General features: G+C 51.0%; 21 non-coding genes across 21 annotated transcripts; all 21 read right to left on the bottom strand.

The window, feature by feature from the left end:
- Positions 1-351: 351 nt before the first annotated feature.
- Trnaa-ugc lies at positions 352-424 on the bottom strand. The gene has a single exon. It is a non-coding gene; the product is annotated as a tRNA-Ala (tRNA).
- Positions 425-1,426: 1,002 nt separating this feature from the next.
- Trnaa-agc lies at positions 1,427-1,499 on the bottom strand. The gene has a single exon. It is a non-coding gene; the product is annotated as a tRNA-Ala (tRNA).
- Positions 1,500-1,915: 416 nt separating this feature from the next.
- On the bottom strand, positions 1,916-1,988 carry Trnaa-ugc. Its single transcript has one exon. It is a non-coding gene; the product is annotated as a tRNA-Ala (tRNA).
- A 1,002-nt stretch (positions 1,989-2,990) lies between these two features.
- Trnaa-agc lies at positions 2,991-3,063 on the bottom strand. The gene has a single exon. It is a non-coding gene; the product is annotated as a tRNA-Ala (tRNA).
- A 416-nt stretch (positions 3,064-3,479) lies between these two features.
- Trnaa-ugc lies at positions 3,480-3,552 on the bottom strand. Its single transcript has one exon. It is a non-coding gene; the product is annotated as a tRNA-Ala (tRNA).
- Positions 3,553-4,554: 1,002 nt separating this feature from the next.
- Trnaa-agc lies at positions 4,555-4,627 on the bottom strand. The gene has a single exon. It is a non-coding gene; the product is annotated as a tRNA-Ala (tRNA).
- Positions 4,628-5,043: 416 nt separating this feature from the next.
- Trnaa-ugc lies at positions 5,044-5,116 on the bottom strand. Its single transcript has one exon. It is a non-coding gene; the product is annotated as a tRNA-Ala (tRNA).
- A 1,004-nt stretch (positions 5,117-6,120) lies between these two features.
- Trnaa-agc lies at positions 6,121-6,193 on the bottom strand. Its single transcript has one exon. It is a non-coding gene; the product is annotated as a tRNA-Ala (tRNA).
- Positions 6,194-6,609: 416 nt separating this feature from the next.
- Trnaa-ugc lies at positions 6,610-6,682 on the bottom strand. The gene has a single exon. It is a non-coding gene; the product is annotated as a tRNA-Ala (tRNA).
- Positions 6,683-7,684: 1,002 nt separating this feature from the next.
- On the bottom strand, positions 7,685-7,757 carry Trnaa-agc. The gene has a single exon. It is a non-coding gene; the product is annotated as a tRNA-Ala (tRNA).
- A 416-nt stretch (positions 7,758-8,173) lies between these two features.
- Positions 8,174-8,246, bottom strand: Trnaa-ugc. The gene has a single exon. It is a non-coding gene; the product is annotated as a tRNA-Ala (tRNA).
- A 1,004-nt stretch (positions 8,247-9,250) lies between these two features.
- On the bottom strand, positions 9,251-9,323 carry Trnaa-agc. The gene has a single exon. It is a non-coding gene; the product is annotated as a tRNA-Ala (tRNA).
- A 416-nt stretch (positions 9,324-9,739) lies between these two features.
- Positions 9,740-9,812, bottom strand: Trnaa-ugc. The gene has a single exon. It is a non-coding gene; the product is annotated as a tRNA-Ala (tRNA).
- A 1,004-nt stretch (positions 9,813-10,816) lies between these two features.
- On the bottom strand, positions 10,817-10,889 carry Trnaa-agc. The gene has a single exon. It is a non-coding gene; the product is annotated as a tRNA-Ala (tRNA).
- Positions 10,890-11,305: 416 nt separating this feature from the next.
- Positions 11,306-11,378, bottom strand: Trnaa-ugc. Its single transcript has one exon. It is a non-coding gene; the product is annotated as a tRNA-Ala (tRNA).
- A 1,004-nt stretch (positions 11,379-12,382) lies between these two features.
- On the bottom strand, positions 12,383-12,455 carry Trnaa-agc. The gene has a single exon. It is a non-coding gene; the product is annotated as a tRNA-Ala (tRNA).
- Positions 12,456-12,871: 416 nt separating this feature from the next.
- Trnaa-ugc lies at positions 12,872-12,944 on the bottom strand. Its single transcript has one exon. It is a non-coding gene; the product is annotated as a tRNA-Ala (tRNA).
- A 1,004-nt stretch (positions 12,945-13,948) lies between these two features.
- On the bottom strand, positions 13,949-14,021 carry Trnaa-agc. Its single transcript has one exon. It is a non-coding gene; the product is annotated as a tRNA-Ala (tRNA).
- Positions 14,022-14,437: 416 nt separating this feature from the next.
- Trnaa-ugc lies at positions 14,438-14,510 on the bottom strand. Its single transcript has one exon. It is a non-coding gene; the product is annotated as a tRNA-Ala (tRNA).
- Positions 14,511-15,514: 1,004 nt separating this feature from the next.
- On the bottom strand, positions 15,515-15,587 carry Trnaa-agc. The gene has a single exon. It is a non-coding gene; the product is annotated as a tRNA-Ala (tRNA).
- A 416-nt stretch (positions 15,588-16,003) lies between these two features.
- Trnaa-ugc lies at positions 16,004-16,076 on the bottom strand. Its single transcript has one exon. It is a non-coding gene; the product is annotated as a tRNA-Ala (tRNA).
- Positions 16,077-16,248: the final 172 nt, after the last annotated feature.

Below are 16,248 nucleotides of genomic sequence, written 5' to 3' on the forward strand. Positions count from 1 at the left end.
CTGACAAACACTACTCTCAATGTGCCCGTGAGGGTGTCTTTCAGGTTTCCTGCATTCTGTATCGAATCGTAGTTGGCCAAAATCAAAGTGGCACGCACGACGTCGAAAATAGCGTTCGGCCAACGCTCTGAGGTAGACGAACGTGTTGTCCACTCTCTAGACTTCATTGAGGTTAGGCCGTTATACCTAAGGCAGATTTGCACTCGATGACACCTCGACAACAGCCGGTCCTCACATTTACGTCTTGCTCTCCTTACGTCAGTATACGAGTCTGTGACGCTGGCTTTGCAACATCTTGCGTGCCTTTAGGCTCGCCGCGACCAACACTTACCACGCACTGACCACAAAACATGGAGGCGCCGGGGTTTGAACCCGGGACCTTTCACATGCAAAGCGAACGCTCTACCAACTGAGCTACGCCCCCAAGCACAACCAAGCTGCGCTGTTCTGCGTTCTTTGCTACTCTTATGTGCACGGACACGATGGTTGGTTGGTTTGCAGGGGTGAAGGGACCAGAGTACAAAGGCGCGGACACGTTCACATACGCAAGAGTTCCAAGTAGTTTCGATGCTCTGGTATTACGACTGCAAATTCCGTCCGTTTTTAACGTCTTAAATTGAAGGGACAGTCACAAGTTGCTCCGTTTTCACTCCATGTCGACAATCACACAGCACCTGAGGTAACAAGCACATCTGAAGACCCATTGTGCACTCGACTGTTCATGCCAACTCACTGCCTCGCACTTTACTACTGTGTACCACTCTTGTCGTCCAACTGCAAAAGACTGGGCCACAACAACTTTCCGCGTCTCCATTGCACTGCGCAAACTACGAAACGCTCCCCAAACATGGCACTCACCCACGCAGACGACTTTTCCGACTTTACACGACGCTCACGCTAGTGACAGCCTTATTTAGAGCTTGACGTCGCACACAAGCGAATGAGCACATTTCGCCTACGACTTAGGCCGCCCTCCTAGTGTGGCTGTTCGGTGTCTGCAGGCAGCGAGGGGCTGCAAGCTTCCTGTGTTCGCGCCTATGTCACCTCTGCTTGCTTGTCAGAGACAGAGTATCGCAAAACATACAACTCACTCCATGAATTGATTGCTACGGCATCTGTCATCAGCAGTCACAACTAGCAACACCAGTAGCAGCCGACTGCACGTCAAGAATTGGAATGTGCAGTGGGATTTTTGTGAATTCGGCGCAAGGCTGATCTTTGCGACATAGGTTTGAGAATCTTATGGGAACACTTGTACTGTTTCTAAATTAGGTGTAGTGGTGGGAGGAGGGTGCTTCGTGCGCATTACAGCACGCTTGCCAATTGTGGCTGCTAATCGTTGGCTCGTATCTGCCTTGACACATTTTCTGGCTGTGAATTATTCCACTTGCATGGCAGTGTGCGCATGTTGGTGTGTTAAAAATTCTGGAGGCGCTGGGTATCGATCCCAGTACCTCTCGCATGCTAAGCGAGCGCTCTACCATCTGAGCTACGCCCCCTGCTGACGAACTGCGCTACATACAGCCATATCAATGGCACAGACCCTTGCACTCCCATTATTCCGCTGACAAACACTACTCTCAATGTGTCCGTGAGGGTGTCTTTCAGGTTTCCTGCATTCTGTATCGAATCGTAGTTGGCCAAAATCAAAGTGGCACGCACGACGTCGAAAATAGCGTTCGGCCAACGCTCTGAGGTAGACGAACGTGTTGTCCACTCTCTAGACTTCATTGAGGTTAGGCCGTTATACCTAAGGCAGATTTGCACTCGATGACACCTCGACAACAGCCGGTCCTCACATTTACGTCTTGCTCTCCTTACGTCAGTATACGAGTCTCTGACGCTGGCTTTGCAACATCTTGCGTGCCTTTAGGCTCGCCGCGACCAACACTTACCACGCACTGACCACAAAACATGGAGGCGCCGGGGTTTGAACCCGGGACCTTTCACATGCAAAGCGAACGCTCTACCAGCTGAGCTACGCCCCCAAGCACAACCAAGCTGCGCTGTTCTCCGTTCTTTGCTACTCTTATGTGCACGGACACGATGGTTGGTTGGTTTGCAGGGGTGAAGGGACCAGAGTACAAAGGCGCGGACACGTTCACATACGCAAGAGTTCCAAGTAGTTTCGATGCTCTGGTATTACGACTGCAAATTCCGTCCGTTTTTAACGTCTTAAATTGAAGGGACAGTCACAAGTTGCTCCGTTTTCACTCCATGTCGACAATCACACAGCACCTGAGGTAACAAGCACATCTGAAGACCCATTGTGCACTCGACTGTTCATGCCAACTCACTGCCTCGCACTTTACTACTGTGTACCACTCTTGTCGTCCAACTGCAAAAGACTGGGCCACAACAACTTTCCGCGTCTCCATTGCACTGCGCAAACTACGAAACGCTCCCCAAACATGCCACTCACCCACGCAGACGACTTTTCCGACTTTACACGACGCTCACGCTAGTGACAGCCTTATTTAGAGCTTGACGTCGCACACAAGCGAATGAGCACATTTCGCCTACGACTTAGGCCGCCCTCCTAGTGTGGCTGTTCGGTGTCTGCAGGCAGCGAGGGGCTGCAAGCTTCCTGTGTTCGCGCCTATGTCACCTCTGCTTGCTTGTCAGAGACAGAGTATCGCAAAACATACAACTCACTCCATGAATTGATTGCTACGGCATCTGTCATCAGCAGTCACAACTAGCAACACCAGTAGCAGCCGACTGCACGTCAAGAATTGGAATGTGCAGTGGGATTTTTGTGAATTCGGCGCAAGGCTGATCTTTGCGACATAGGTTTGAGAATCTTATGGGAACACTTGTACTGTTTCTAAATTAAGTGTAGTGGTGGGAGGAGGGTGCTTCGTGCGCATTACAGCACGCTTGCCAATTGTGGCTGCTAATCGTTGGCTCGTATCTGCCTTGACACATTTTCTGGCTGTGAATTATTCCACTTGCATGGCAGTGTGCGCATGTTGGTGTGTTAAAAATTCTGGAGGCGCTGGGTATCGATCCCAGTACCTCTCGCATGCTAAGCGAGCGCTCTACCATCTGAGCTACGCCCCCTGCTGACGAACTGCGCTACATACAGCCATATCAATGGCACAGACCCTTGCACTCCCATTATTCCGCTGACAAACACTACTCTCAATGTGCCCGTGAGGGTGTCTTTCAGGTTTCCTGCATTCTGTATCGAATCGTAGTTGGCCAAAATCAAAGTGGCACGCACGACGTCGAAAATAGCGTTCGGCCAACGCTCTGAGGTAGACGAACGTGTTGTCCACTCTCTAGACTTCATTGAGGTTAGGCCGTTATACCTAAGGCAGATTTGCACTCGATGACACCTCGACAACAGCCGGTCCTCACATTTACGTCTTGCTCTCCTTACGTCAGTATACGAGTCTGTGACGCTGGCTTTGCAACATCTTGCGTGCCTTTAGGCTCGCCGCGACCAACACTTACCACGCACTGACCACAAAACATGGAGGCGCCGGGGTTTGAACCCGGGACCTTTCACATGCAAAGCGAACGCTCTACCAACTGAGCTACGCCCCCAAGCACAACCAAGCTGCGCTGTTCTCCGTTCTTTGCTACTCTTATGTGCACGGACACGATGGTTGGTTGGTTTGCAGGGGTGAAGGGACCAGAGTACAAAGGCGCGGACACGTTCACATACGCAAGAGTTCCAAGTAGTTTCGATGCTCTGGTATTACGACTGCAAATTCCGTCCGTTTTTAACGTCTTAAATTGAAGGGACAGTCACAAGTTGCTCCGTTTTCACTCCATGTCGACAATCACACAGCACCTGAGGTAACAAGCACATCTGAAGACCCATTGTGCACTCGACTGTTCATGCCAACTCACTGCCTCGCACTTTACTACTGTGTACCACTCTTGTCGTCCAACTACAAAAGACTGGGCCACAACAACTTTCCGCGTCTCCATTGCACTGCGCAAACTACGAAACGCTCCCCAAACATGCCACTCACCCACGCAGACGACTTTTCCGACTTTACACGACGCTCACGCTAGTGACAGCCTTATTTAGAGCTTGACGTCGCACACAAGCGAATGAGCACATTTCGCCTACGACTTAGGCCGCCCTCCTAGTGTGGCTGTTCGGTGTCTGCAGGCAGCGAGGGGCTGCAAGCTTCCTGTGTTCGCGCCTATGTCACCTCTGCTTGCTTGTCAGAGACAGAGTATCGCAAAACATACAACTCACTCCATGAATTGATTGCTACGGCATCTGTCATCAGCAGTCACAACTAGCAACACCAGTAGCAGCCGACTGCACGTCAAGAATTGGAATGTGCAGTGGGATTTTTGTGAATTCGGCGCAAGGCTGATCTTTGCGACATAGGTTTGAGAATCTTATGGGAACACTTGTACTGTTTCTAAATTAAGTGTAGTGGTGGGAGGAGGGTGCTTCGTGCGCATTACAGCACGCTTGCCAATTGTGGCTGCTAATCGTTGGCTCGTATCTGCCTTGACACATTTTCTGGCTGTGAATTATTCCACTTGCATGGCAGTGTGCGCATGTTGGTGTGTTAAAAATTCTGGAGGCGCTGGGTATCAATCCCAGTACCTCTCGCATGCTAAGCGAGCGCTCTACCATCTGAGCTACGCCCCCTGCTGACGAACTGCGCTACATACAGCCATATCAATGGCACAGACCCTTGCACTCCCATTATTCCGCTGACAAACACTACTCTCAATGTGCCCGTGAGGGTGTCTTTCAGGTTTCCTGCATTCTGTATCGAATCGTAGTTGGCCAAAATCAAAGTGGCACGCACGACGTCGAAAATAGCGTTCGGCCAACGCTCTGAGGTAGACGAACGTGTTGTCCACTCTCTAGACTTCATTGAGGTTAGGCCGTTATACCTAAGGCAGATTTGCACTCGATGACACCTCGACAACAGCCGGTCCTCACATTTACGTCTTGCTCTCCTTACGTCAGTATACGAGTCTGTGACGCTGGCTTTGCAACATCTTGCGTGCCTTTAGGCTCGCCGCGACCAACACTTACCACGCACTGACCACAAAACATGGAGGCGCCGGGGTTTGAACCCGGGACCTTTCACATGCAAAGCGAACGCTCTACCAGCTGAGCTACGCCCCCAAGCACAACCAAGCTGCGCTGTTCTCCGTTCTTTGCTACTCTTATGTGCACGGACACGATGGTTGGTTGGTTTGCAGGGGTGAAGGGACCAGAGTACAAAGGCGCGGACACGTTCACATACGCAAGAGTTCCAAGTAGTTTCGATGCTCTGGTATTACGACTGCAAATTCCGTCCGTTTTTAACGTCTTAAATTGAAGGGACAGTCACAAGTTGCTCCGTTTTCACTCCATGTCGACAATCACACAGCACCTGAGGTAACAAGCACATCTGAAGACCCATTGTGCACTCGACTGTTCATGCCAACTCACTGCCTCGCACTTTACTACTGTGTACCACTCTTGTCGTCCAACTGCAAAAGACTGGGCCACAACAACTTTCCGCGTCTCCATTGCACTGCGCAAACTACGAAACGCTCCCCAAACATGCCACTCACCCACGCAGACGACTTTTCCGACTTTACACGACGCTCACGCTAGTGACAGCCTTATTTAGAGCTTGACGTCGCACACAAGCGAATGAGCACATTTCGCCTACGACTTAGGCCGCCCTCCTAGTGTGGCTGTTCGGTGTCTGCAGGCAGCGAGGGGCTGCAAGCTTCCTGTGTTCGCGCCTATGTCACCTCTGCTTGCTTGTCAGAGACAGAGTATCGCAAAACATACAACTCACTCCATGAATTGATTGCTACGGCATCTGTCATCAGCAGTCACAACTAGCAACACCAGTAGCAGCCGACTGCACGTCAAGAATTGGAATGTGCAGTGGGATTTTTGTGAATTCGGCGCAAGGCTGATCTTTGCGACATAGGTTTGAGAATCTTATGGGAACACTTGTACTGTTTCTAAATTAAGTGTAGTGGTGGGAGGAGGGTGCTTCGTGCGCATTACAGCACGCTTGCCAATTGTGGCTGCTAATCGTTGGCTCGTATCTGCCTTGACACATTTTTTCTGGCTGTGATATATTCCACTTGCATGGCAGTGTGCGCATGTTGGTGTGTTAAAAATTCTGGAGGCGCTGGGTATCGATCCCAGTACCTCTCGCATGCTAAGCGAGCGCTCTACCATCTGAGCTACGCCCCCTGCTGACGAACTGCGCTACATACAGCCATATCAATGACACAGACCCTTGCACTCCCATTATTCCGCTGACAAACACTACTCTCAATGTGTCCGTGAGGGTGTCTTTCAGGTTTCCTGCATTCTGTATCGAATCGTAGTTGGCCAAAATCAAAGTGGCACGCACGACGTCGAAAATAGCGTTCGGCCAACGCTCTGAGGTAGACGAACGTGTTGTCCACTCTCTAGACTTCATTGAGGTTAGGCCGTTATACCTAAGGCAGATTTGCACTCGATGACACCTCGACAACAGCCGGTCCTCACATTTACGTCTTGCTCTCCTTACGTCGGTATACGAGTCTGTGACGCTGGCTTTGCAACATCTTGCGTGTCTTTAGGCTCGCCGCGACCAACACTTACCACGCACTGACCACAAAACATGGAGGCGCCGGGGCTTGAACCCGGGACCTTTCACATGCAAAGCGAACGCTCTACCAACTGAGCTACGCCCCCAAGCACAAGCAAGCTGCGCTGATCTCCGTTCTTTGCTACTCTTATGTGCACGGACGCGATGGTTGGTTGGTTTGCAGGGGTGAAGGGACCAGAGTACAAAGGCGCGGACACGTTCACATACGCAAGAGTTCCAAGTAGTTTCGATGCTCTGGTATTGCGACTGCAAATTCCGTCCGTTTTTAACGTCTTAAATTGAAGGGACAGTCACAAGTTGCTCCGTTTTCACTCCATGTCGACAATCACACAGCACCTGAGGTAACAAGCACATCTGAAGACCCATTGTGCACTCGACTGTTCATGCCAACTCACTGCCTCGCACTTTACTACTGTGTACCACTCTTGTCGTCCAACTACAAAAGACTGGGCCACAACAACTTTCCGCGTCTCCATTGCACTGCGCAAACTACGAAACGCTCCCCAAACATGCCACTCACCCACGCAGACGACTTTTCCGACTTTACACGACGCTCACGCTAGTGACAGCCTTATTTAGATCTTGACGTCGCACACAAGCGAATGAGCACATTTCGCCGACGACTTAGGCCGCCCTCCTAGTGTGGCTGTTCGGTGTCTGCAGGCAGCGAGGGGCTGCAAGCTTCCTGTGTTCGCGCCTATGTCACCTCTGCTTGCTTGTCAGAGACAGAGTATCGCAAAACATACAACTCACTCCATGAATTGATTGCTACGGCATCTGTCATCAGCAGTCACAACTAGCAACACCAGTAGCAGCCGACTGCACGTCAAGAATTGGAATGTGCAGTGGGATTTTTGTGAATTCGGCGCAAGGCTGATCTTTGCGACATAGGTTTGAGAATCTTATGGGAACACTTGTACTGTTTCTAAATTAAGTGTAGTGGTGGGAGGAGGGTGCTTCGTGCGCATTACAGCACGCTTGCCAATTGTGGCTGCTAATCGTTGGCTCGTATCTGCCTTGACACATTTTCTGGCTGTGATATATTCCACTTGCATGGCAGTGTGCGCATGTTGGTGTGTTAAAAATTCTGGAGGCGCTGGGTATCGATCCCAGTACCTCTCGCATGCTAAGCGAGCGCTCTACCATCTGAGCTACGCCCCCTGCTGACGAACTGCGCTACATACAGCCATATCAATGACACAGACCCTTGCACTCCCATTATTCCGCTGACAAACACTACTCTCAATGTGTCCGTGAGGGTGTCTTTCAGGTTTCCTGCATTCTGTATCGAATCGTAGTTGGCCAAAATCAAAGTGGCACGGACGACGTCGAAAATAGCGTTCGGCCAACGCTCTGAGGTAGACGAACGTGTTGTCCACTCTCTAGACTTCATTGAGGTTAGGCCGTTATACCTAAGGCAGATTTGCACTCGATGACACCTCGACAACAGCCGGTCCTCACATTTACGTCTTGCTCTCCTTACGTCAGTATACGAGTCTGTGACGCTGGCTTTGCAACATCTTGCGTGCCTTTAGGCTCGCCGCGACCAACACTTACCACGCACTGACCACAAAACATGGAGGCGCCGGGGCTTGAACCCGGGACCTTTCACATGCAAAGCGAACGCTCTACCAACTGAGCTACGCCCCCAAGCACAACCAAGCTGCGCTGTTCTCCGTTCTTTGCTACTCTTATGTGCACGGACGCGATGGTTGGTTGGTTTGCAGGGGTGAAGGGACCAGAGTACAAAGGCGCGGACACGTTCACATACGCAAGAGTTCCAAGTAGTTTCGATGCTCTGGTATTACGACTGCAAATTCCGTCCGTTTTTAACGTCTTAAATTGAAGGGACAGTCACAAGTTGCTCCGTTTTCACTCCATGTCGACAATCACACAGCACCTGAGGTAACAAGCACATCTGAAGACCCATTGTGCACTCGACTGTTCATGCCAACTCACTGCCTCGCACTTTACTACTGTGTACCACTCTTGTCGTCCAACTGCAAAAGACTGGGCCACAACAACTTTCCGCGTCTCCATTGCACTGCGCAAACTACGAAACGCTCCCCAAACATGGCACTCACCCACGCAGACGACTTTACACGACGCTCACGCAACGCTCACGCTAGTGACAGCCTTATTTAGAGCTTGACGTCGCACACAAGCGAATGAGCACATTTCGCCGACGACTTAGGCCGCCCTCCTAGTGTGGCTGTTCGGTGTCTGCAGGCAGCGAGGGGCTGCAAGCTTCCTGTGTTCGCGCCTATGTCACCTCTGCTTGCTTGTCAGAGACATAGTATCGCAAAACATACAACTCACTCCATGAATTGATTGCTACGGCATCTGTCATCAGCAGTCACAACTAGCAACACCAGTAGCAGCCGACTGCACGTCAAGAATTGGAATGTGCAGTGGGATTTTTGTGAATTCGGCGCAAGGCTGATCTTTGCGACATAGGTTTGAGAATCTTATGGGAACACTTGTACTGTTTCTAAATTAAGTGTAGTGGTGGGAGGAGGGTGCTCCGTGCGCATTACAGCACGCTTGCCAATTGTGGCTGCTAATCGTTGGCTCGTATCTGCCTTGACACATTTTCTGGCTGTGATATATTCCACTTGCATGGCAGTGTGCGCATGTTGGTGTGTTAAAAATTCTGGAGGCGCTGGGTATCGATCCCAGTACCTCTCGCATGCTAAGCGAGCGCTCTACCATCTGAGCTACGCCCCCTGCTGACGAACTGCGCTACATACAGCCATATCAATGACACAGACCCTTGCACTCCCATTATTCCGCTGACAAACACTACTCTCAATGTGTCCGTGAGGGTGTCTTTCAGGTTTCCTGCATTCTGTATCGAATCGTAGTTGGCCAAAATCAAAGTGGCACGCACGACGTCGAAAATAGCGTTCGGCCAACGCTCTGAGGTAGACGAACGTGTTGTCCACTCTCTAGACTTCATTGAGGTTAGGCCGTTATACCTAAGGCAGATTTGCACTCGATGACACCTCGACAACAGCCGGTCCTCACATTTACGTCTTGCTCTCCTTACGTCAGTATACGAGTCTGTGACGCTGGCTTTGCAACATCTTGCGTGCCTTTAGGCTCGCCGCGACCAACACTTACCACGCACTGACCACAAAACATGGAGGCGCCGGGGCTTGAACCCGGGACCTTTCACATGCAAAGCGAACGCTCTACCAACTGAGCTACGCCCCCAAGCACAACCAAGCTGCGCTGTTCTCCGTTCTTTGCTACTCTTATGTGCACGGACGCGATGGTTGGTTGGTTTGCAGGGGTGAAGGGACCAGAGTACAAAGGCGCGGACACGTTCACATACGCAAGAGTTCCAAGTAGTTTCGATGCTCTGGTATTACGACTGCAAATTCCGTCCGTTTTTAACGTCTTAAATTGAAGGGACAGTCACAAGTTGCTCCGTTTTCACTCCATGTCGACAATCACACAGCACCTGAGGTAACAAGCACATCTGAAGACCCATTGTGCACTCGACTGTTCATGCCAACTCACTGCCTCGCACTTTACTACTGTGTACCACTCTTGTCGTCCAACTGCAAAAGACTGGGCCACAACAACTTTCCGCGTCTCCATTGCACTGCGCAAACTACGAAACGCTCCCCAAACATGGCACTCACCCACGCAGACGACTTTACACGACGCTCACGCAACGCTCACGCTAGTGACAGCCTTATTTAGAGCTTGACGTCGCACACAAGCGAATGAGCACATTTCGCCGACGACTTAGGCCGCCCTCCTAGTGTGGCTGTTCGGTGTCTGCAGGCAGCGAGGGGCTGCAAGCTTCCTGTGTTCGCGCCTATGTCACCTCTGCTTGCTTGTCAGAGACAGAGTATCGCAAAACATACAACTCACTCCATGAATTGATTGCTACGGCATCTGTCATCAGCAGTCACAACTAGCAACACCAGTAGCAGCCGACTGCACGTCAAGAATTGGAATGTGCAGTGGGATTTTTGTGAATTCGGCGCAAGGCTGATCTTTGCGACATAGGTTTGAGAATCTTATGGGAACACTTGTACTGTTTCTAAATTAAGTGTAGTGGTGGGAGGAGGGTGCTTCGTGCGCATTACAGCACGCTTGCCAATTGTGGCTGCTAATCGTTGGCTCGTATCTGCCTTGACACATTTTCTGGCTGTGATATATTCCACTTGCATGGCAGTGTGCGCATGTTGGTGTGTTAAAAATTCTGGAGGCGCTGGGTATCGATCCCAGTACCTCTCGCATGCTAAGCGAGCGCTCTACCATCTGAGCTACGCCCCCTGCTGACGAACTGCGCTACATACAGCCATATCAATGACACAGACCCTTGCACTCCCATTATTCCGCTGACAAACACTACTCTCAATGTGTCCGTGAGGGTGTCTTTCAGGTTTCCTGCATTCTGTATCGAATCGTAGTTGGCCAAAATCAAAGTGGCACGCACGACGTCGAAAATAGCGTTCGGCCAACGCTCTGAGGTAGACGAACGTGTTGTCCACTCTCTAGACTTCATTGAGGTTAGGCCGTTATACCTAAGGCAGATTTGCACTCGATGACACCTCGACAACAGCCGGTCCTCACATTTACGTCTTGCTCTCCTTACGTCAGTATACGAGTCTGTGACGCTGGCTTTGCAACATCTTGCGTGCCTTTAGGCTCGCCGCGACCAACACTTACCACGCACTGACCACAAAACATGGAGGCGCCGGGGCTTGAACCCGGGACCTTTCACATGCAAAGCGAACGCTCTACCAACTGAGCTACGCCCCCAAGCACAACCAAGCTGCGCTGTTCTCCGTTCTTTGCTACTCTTATGTGCACGGACGCGATGGTTGGTTGGTTTGCAGGGGTGAAGGGACCAGAGTACAAAGGCGCGGACACGTTCACATACGCAAGAGTTCCAAGTAGTTTCGATGCTCTGGTATTACGACTGCAAATTCCGTCCGTTTTTAACGTCTTAAATTGAAGGGACAGTCACAAGTTGCTCCGTTTTCACTCCATGTCGACAATCACACAGCACCTGAGGTAACAAGCACATCTGAAGACCCATTGTGCACTCGACTGTTCATGCCAACTCACTGCCTCGCACTTTACTACTGTGTACCACTCTTGTCGTCCAACTGCAAAAGACTGGGCCACAACAACTTTCCGCGTCTCCATTGCACTGCGCAAACTACGAAACGCTCCCCAAACATGGCACTCACCCACGCAGACGACTTTACACGACGCTCACGCAACGCTCACGCTAGTGACAGCCTTATTTAGAGCTTGACGTCGCACACAAGCGAATGAGCACATTTCGCCGACGACTTAGGCCGCCCTCCTAGTGTGGCTGTTCGGTGTCTGCAGGCAGCGAGGGGCTGCAAGCTTCCTGTGTTCGCGCCTATGTCACCTCTGCTTGCTTGTCAGAGACAGAGTATCGCAAAACATACAACTCACTCCATGAATTGATTGCTACGGCATCTGTCATCAGCAGTCACAACTAGCAACACCAGTAGCAGCCGACTGCACGTCAAGAATTGGAATGTGCAGTGGGATTTTTGTGAATTCGGCGCAAGGCTGATCTTTGCGACATAGGTTTGAGAATCTTATGGGAACACTTGTACTGTTTCTAAATTAAGTGTAGTGGTGGGAGGAGGGTGCTTCGTGCGCATTACAGCACGCTTGCCAATTGTGGCTGCTAATCGTTGGCTCGTATCTGCCTTGACACATTTTCTGGCTGTGAATTATTCCACTTGCATGGCAGTGTGCGCATGTTGGTGTGTTAAAAATTCTGGAGGCGCTGGGTATCGATCCCAGTACCTCTCGCATGCTAAGCGAGCGCTCTACCATCTGAGCTACGCCCCCTGCTGACGAACTGCGCTACATACAGCCATATCAATGACACAGACCCTTGCACTCCCATTATTCCGCTGACAAACACTACTCTCAATGTGTCCGTGAGGGTGTCTTTCAGGTTTCCTGCATTCTGTATCGAATCGTAGTTGGCCAAAATCAAAGTGGCACGCACGACGTCGAAAATAGCGTTCGGCCAACGCTCTGAGGTAGACGAACGTGTTGTCCACTCTCTAGACTTCATTGAGGTTAGGCCGTTATACCTAAGGCAGATTTGCACTCGATGACACCTCGACAACAGCCGGTCCTCACATTTACGTCTTGCTCTCCTTACGTCGGTATACGAGTCTGTGACGCTGGCTTTGCAACATCTTGCGTGTCTTTAGGCTCGCCGCGACCAACACTTACCACGCACTGACCACAAAACATGGAGGCGCCGGGGCTTGAACCCGGGACCTTTCACATGCAAAGCGAACGCTCTACCAACTGAGCTACGCCCCCAAGCACAAGCAAGCTGCGCTGATCTCCGTTCTTTGCTACTCTTATGTGCACGGACGCGATGGTTGGTTGGTTTGCAGGGGTGAAGGGACCAGAGTACAAAGGCGCGGACACGTTCACATACGCAAGAGTTCCAAGTAGTTTCGATGCTCTGGTATTACGACTGCAAATTCCGTCCGTTTTTAACGTCTTAAATTGAAGGGACAGTCACAAGTTGCTCCGTTTTCACTCCATGTCGACAATCACACAGCACCTGAGGTAACAAGCACATCTGAAGACCCATTGTGCACTCGACTGTTCATGCCAACTCACTGCCTCGCACTTTACTACTGTGTACCACTCTTGTCGTCCAACTGCAAAAGACTGGGCCACAACAACTTTCCGCGTCTCCATTGCACTGCGCAAACTACGAAACGCTCCCCAAACATGGCACTCACCCACGCAGACGACTTTACACGACGCTCACGCAACGCTCACGCTAGTGACAGCCTTATTTAGAGCTTGACGTCGCACACAAGCGAATGAGCACATTTCGCCGACGACTTAGGCCGCCCTCCTAGTGTGGCTGTTCGGTGTCTGCAGGCAGCGAGGGGCTGCAAGCTTCCTGTGTTCGCGCCTATGTCACCTCTGCTTGCTTGTCAGAGACAGAGTATCGCAAAACATACAACTCACTCCATGAATTGATTGCTACGGCATCTGTCATCAGCAGTCACAACTAGCAACACCAGTAGCAGCCGACTGCACGTCAAGAATTGGAATGTGCAGTGGGATTTTTGTGAATTCGGCGCAAGGCTGATCTTTGCGACATAGGTTTGAGAATCTTATGGGAACACTTGTACTGTTTCTAAATTAAGTGTAGTGGTGGGAGGAGGGTGCTTCGTGCGCATTACAGCACGCTTGCCAATTGTGGCTGCTAATCGTTGGCTCGTATCTGCCTTGACACATTTTCTGGCTGTGATATATTCCACTTGCATGGCAGTGTGCGCATGTTGGTGTGTTAAAAATTCTGGAGGCGCTGGGTATCGATCCCAGTACCTCTCGCATGCTAAGCGAGCGCTCTACCATCTGAGCTACGCCCCCTGCTGACGAACTGCGCTACATACAGCCATATCAATGACACAGACCCTTGCACTCCCATTATTCCGCTGACAAACACTACTCTCAATGTGTCCGTGAGGGTGTCTTTCAGGTTTCCTGCATTCTGTATCGAATCGTAGTTGGCCAAAATCAAAGTGGCACGCACGACGTCGAAAATAGCGTTCGGCCAACGCTCTGAGGTAGACGAACGTGTTGTCCACTCTCTAGACTTCATTGAGGTTAGGCCGTTATACCTAAGGCAGATTTGCACTCGATGACACCTCGACAACAGCCGGTCCTCACATTTACGTCTTGCTCTCCTTACGTCAGTATACGAGTCTGTGACGCTGGCTTTGCAACATCTTGCGTGCCTTTAGGCTCGCCGCGACCAACACTTACCACGCACTGACCACAAAACATGGAGGCGCCGGGGCTTGAACCCGGGACCTTTCACATGCAAAGCGAACGCTCTACCAACTGAGCTACGCCCCCAAGCACAACCAAGCTGCGCTGTTCTCCGTTCTTTGCTACTCTTATGTGCACGGACGCGATGGTTGGTTGGTTTGCAGGGGTGAAGGGACCAGAGTACAAAGGCGCGGACACGTTCACATACGCAAGAGTTCCAAGTAGTTTCGATGCTCTGGTATTACGACTGCAAATTCCGTCCGTTTTTAACGTCTTAAATTGAAGGGACAGTCACAAGTTGCTCCGTTTTCACTCCATGTCGACAATCACACAGCACCTGAGGTAACAAGCACATCTGAAGACCCATTGTGCACTCGACTGTTCATGCCAACTCACTGCCTCGCACTTTACTACTGTGTACCACTCTTGTCGTCCAACTGCAAAAGACTGGGCCACAACAACTTTCCGCGTCTCCATTGCACTGCGCAAACTACGAAACGCTCCCCAAACATGGCACTCACCCACGCAGACGACTTTACACGACGCTCACGCAACGCTCACGCTAGTGACAGCCTTATTTAGAGCTTGACGTCGCACACAAGCGAATGAGCACATTTCGCCGACGACTTAGGCCGCCCTCCTAGTGTGGCTGTTCGGTGTCTGCAGGCAGCGAGGGGCTGCAAGCTTCCTGTGTTCGCGCCTATGTCACCTCTGCTTGCTTGTCAGAGACAGAGTATCGCAAAACATACAACTCACTCCATGAATTGATTGCTACGGCATCTGTCATCAGCAGTCACAACTAGCAACACCAGTAGCAGCCGACTGCACGTCAAGAATTGGAATGTGCAGTGGGATTTTTGTGAATTCGGCGCAAGGCTGATCTTTGCGACATAGGTTTGAGAATCTTATGGGAACACTTGTACTGTTTCTAAATTAAGTGTAGTGGTGGGAGGAGGGTGCTTCGTGCGCATTACAGCACGCTTGCCAATTGTGGCTGCTAATCGTTGGCTCGTATCTGCCTTGACACATTTTCTGGCTGTGAATTATTCCACTTGCATGGCAGTGTGCGCATGTTGGTGTGTTAAAAATTCTGGAGGCGCTGGGTATCGATCCCAGTACCTCTCGCATGCTAAGCGAGCGCTCTACCATCTGAGCTACGCCCCCTGCTGACGAACTGCGCTACATACAGCCATATCAATGACACAGACCCTTGCACTCCCATTATTCCGCTGACAAACACTACTCTCAATGTGTCCGTGAGGGTGTCTTTCAGGTTTCCTGCATTCTGTATCGAATCGTAGTTGGCCAAAATCAAAGTGGCACGCACGACGTCGAAAATAGCGTTCGGCCAACGCTCTGAGGTAGACGAACGTGTTGTCCACTCTCTAGACTTCATTGAGGTTAGGCCGTTATACCTAAGGCAGATTTGCACTCGATGACACCTCGACAACAGCCGGTCCTCACATTTACGTCTTGCTCTCCTTACGTCGGTATACGAGTCTGTGACGCTGGCTTTGCAACATCTTGCGTGTCTTTAGGCTCGCCGCGACCAACACTTACCACGCACTGACCACAAAACATGGAGGCGCCGGGGCTTGAACCCGGGACCTTTCACATGCAAAGCGAACGCTCTACCAACTGAGCTACGCCCCCAAGCACAAGCAAGCTGCGCTGATCTCCGTTCTTTGCTACTCTTATGTGCACGGACGCGATGGTTGGTTGGTTTGCAGGGGTGAAGGGACCAGAGTACAAAGGCGCGGACACGTTCACATACGCAAGAGTTCCAAGTAGTTTCGATGCTCTGGTATTACGACTGCAAATTCCG

The sequence above is a fragment of the Schistocerca americana genome, chromosome 9 (genome assembly GCF_021461395.2).
Source record: "Schistocerca americana isolate TAMUIC-IGC-003095 chromosome 9, iqSchAmer2.1, whole genome shotgun sequence".
Lineage (NCBI taxonomy): Eukaryota > Metazoa > Arthropoda > Insecta > Orthoptera > Acrididae > Schistocerca > Schistocerca americana.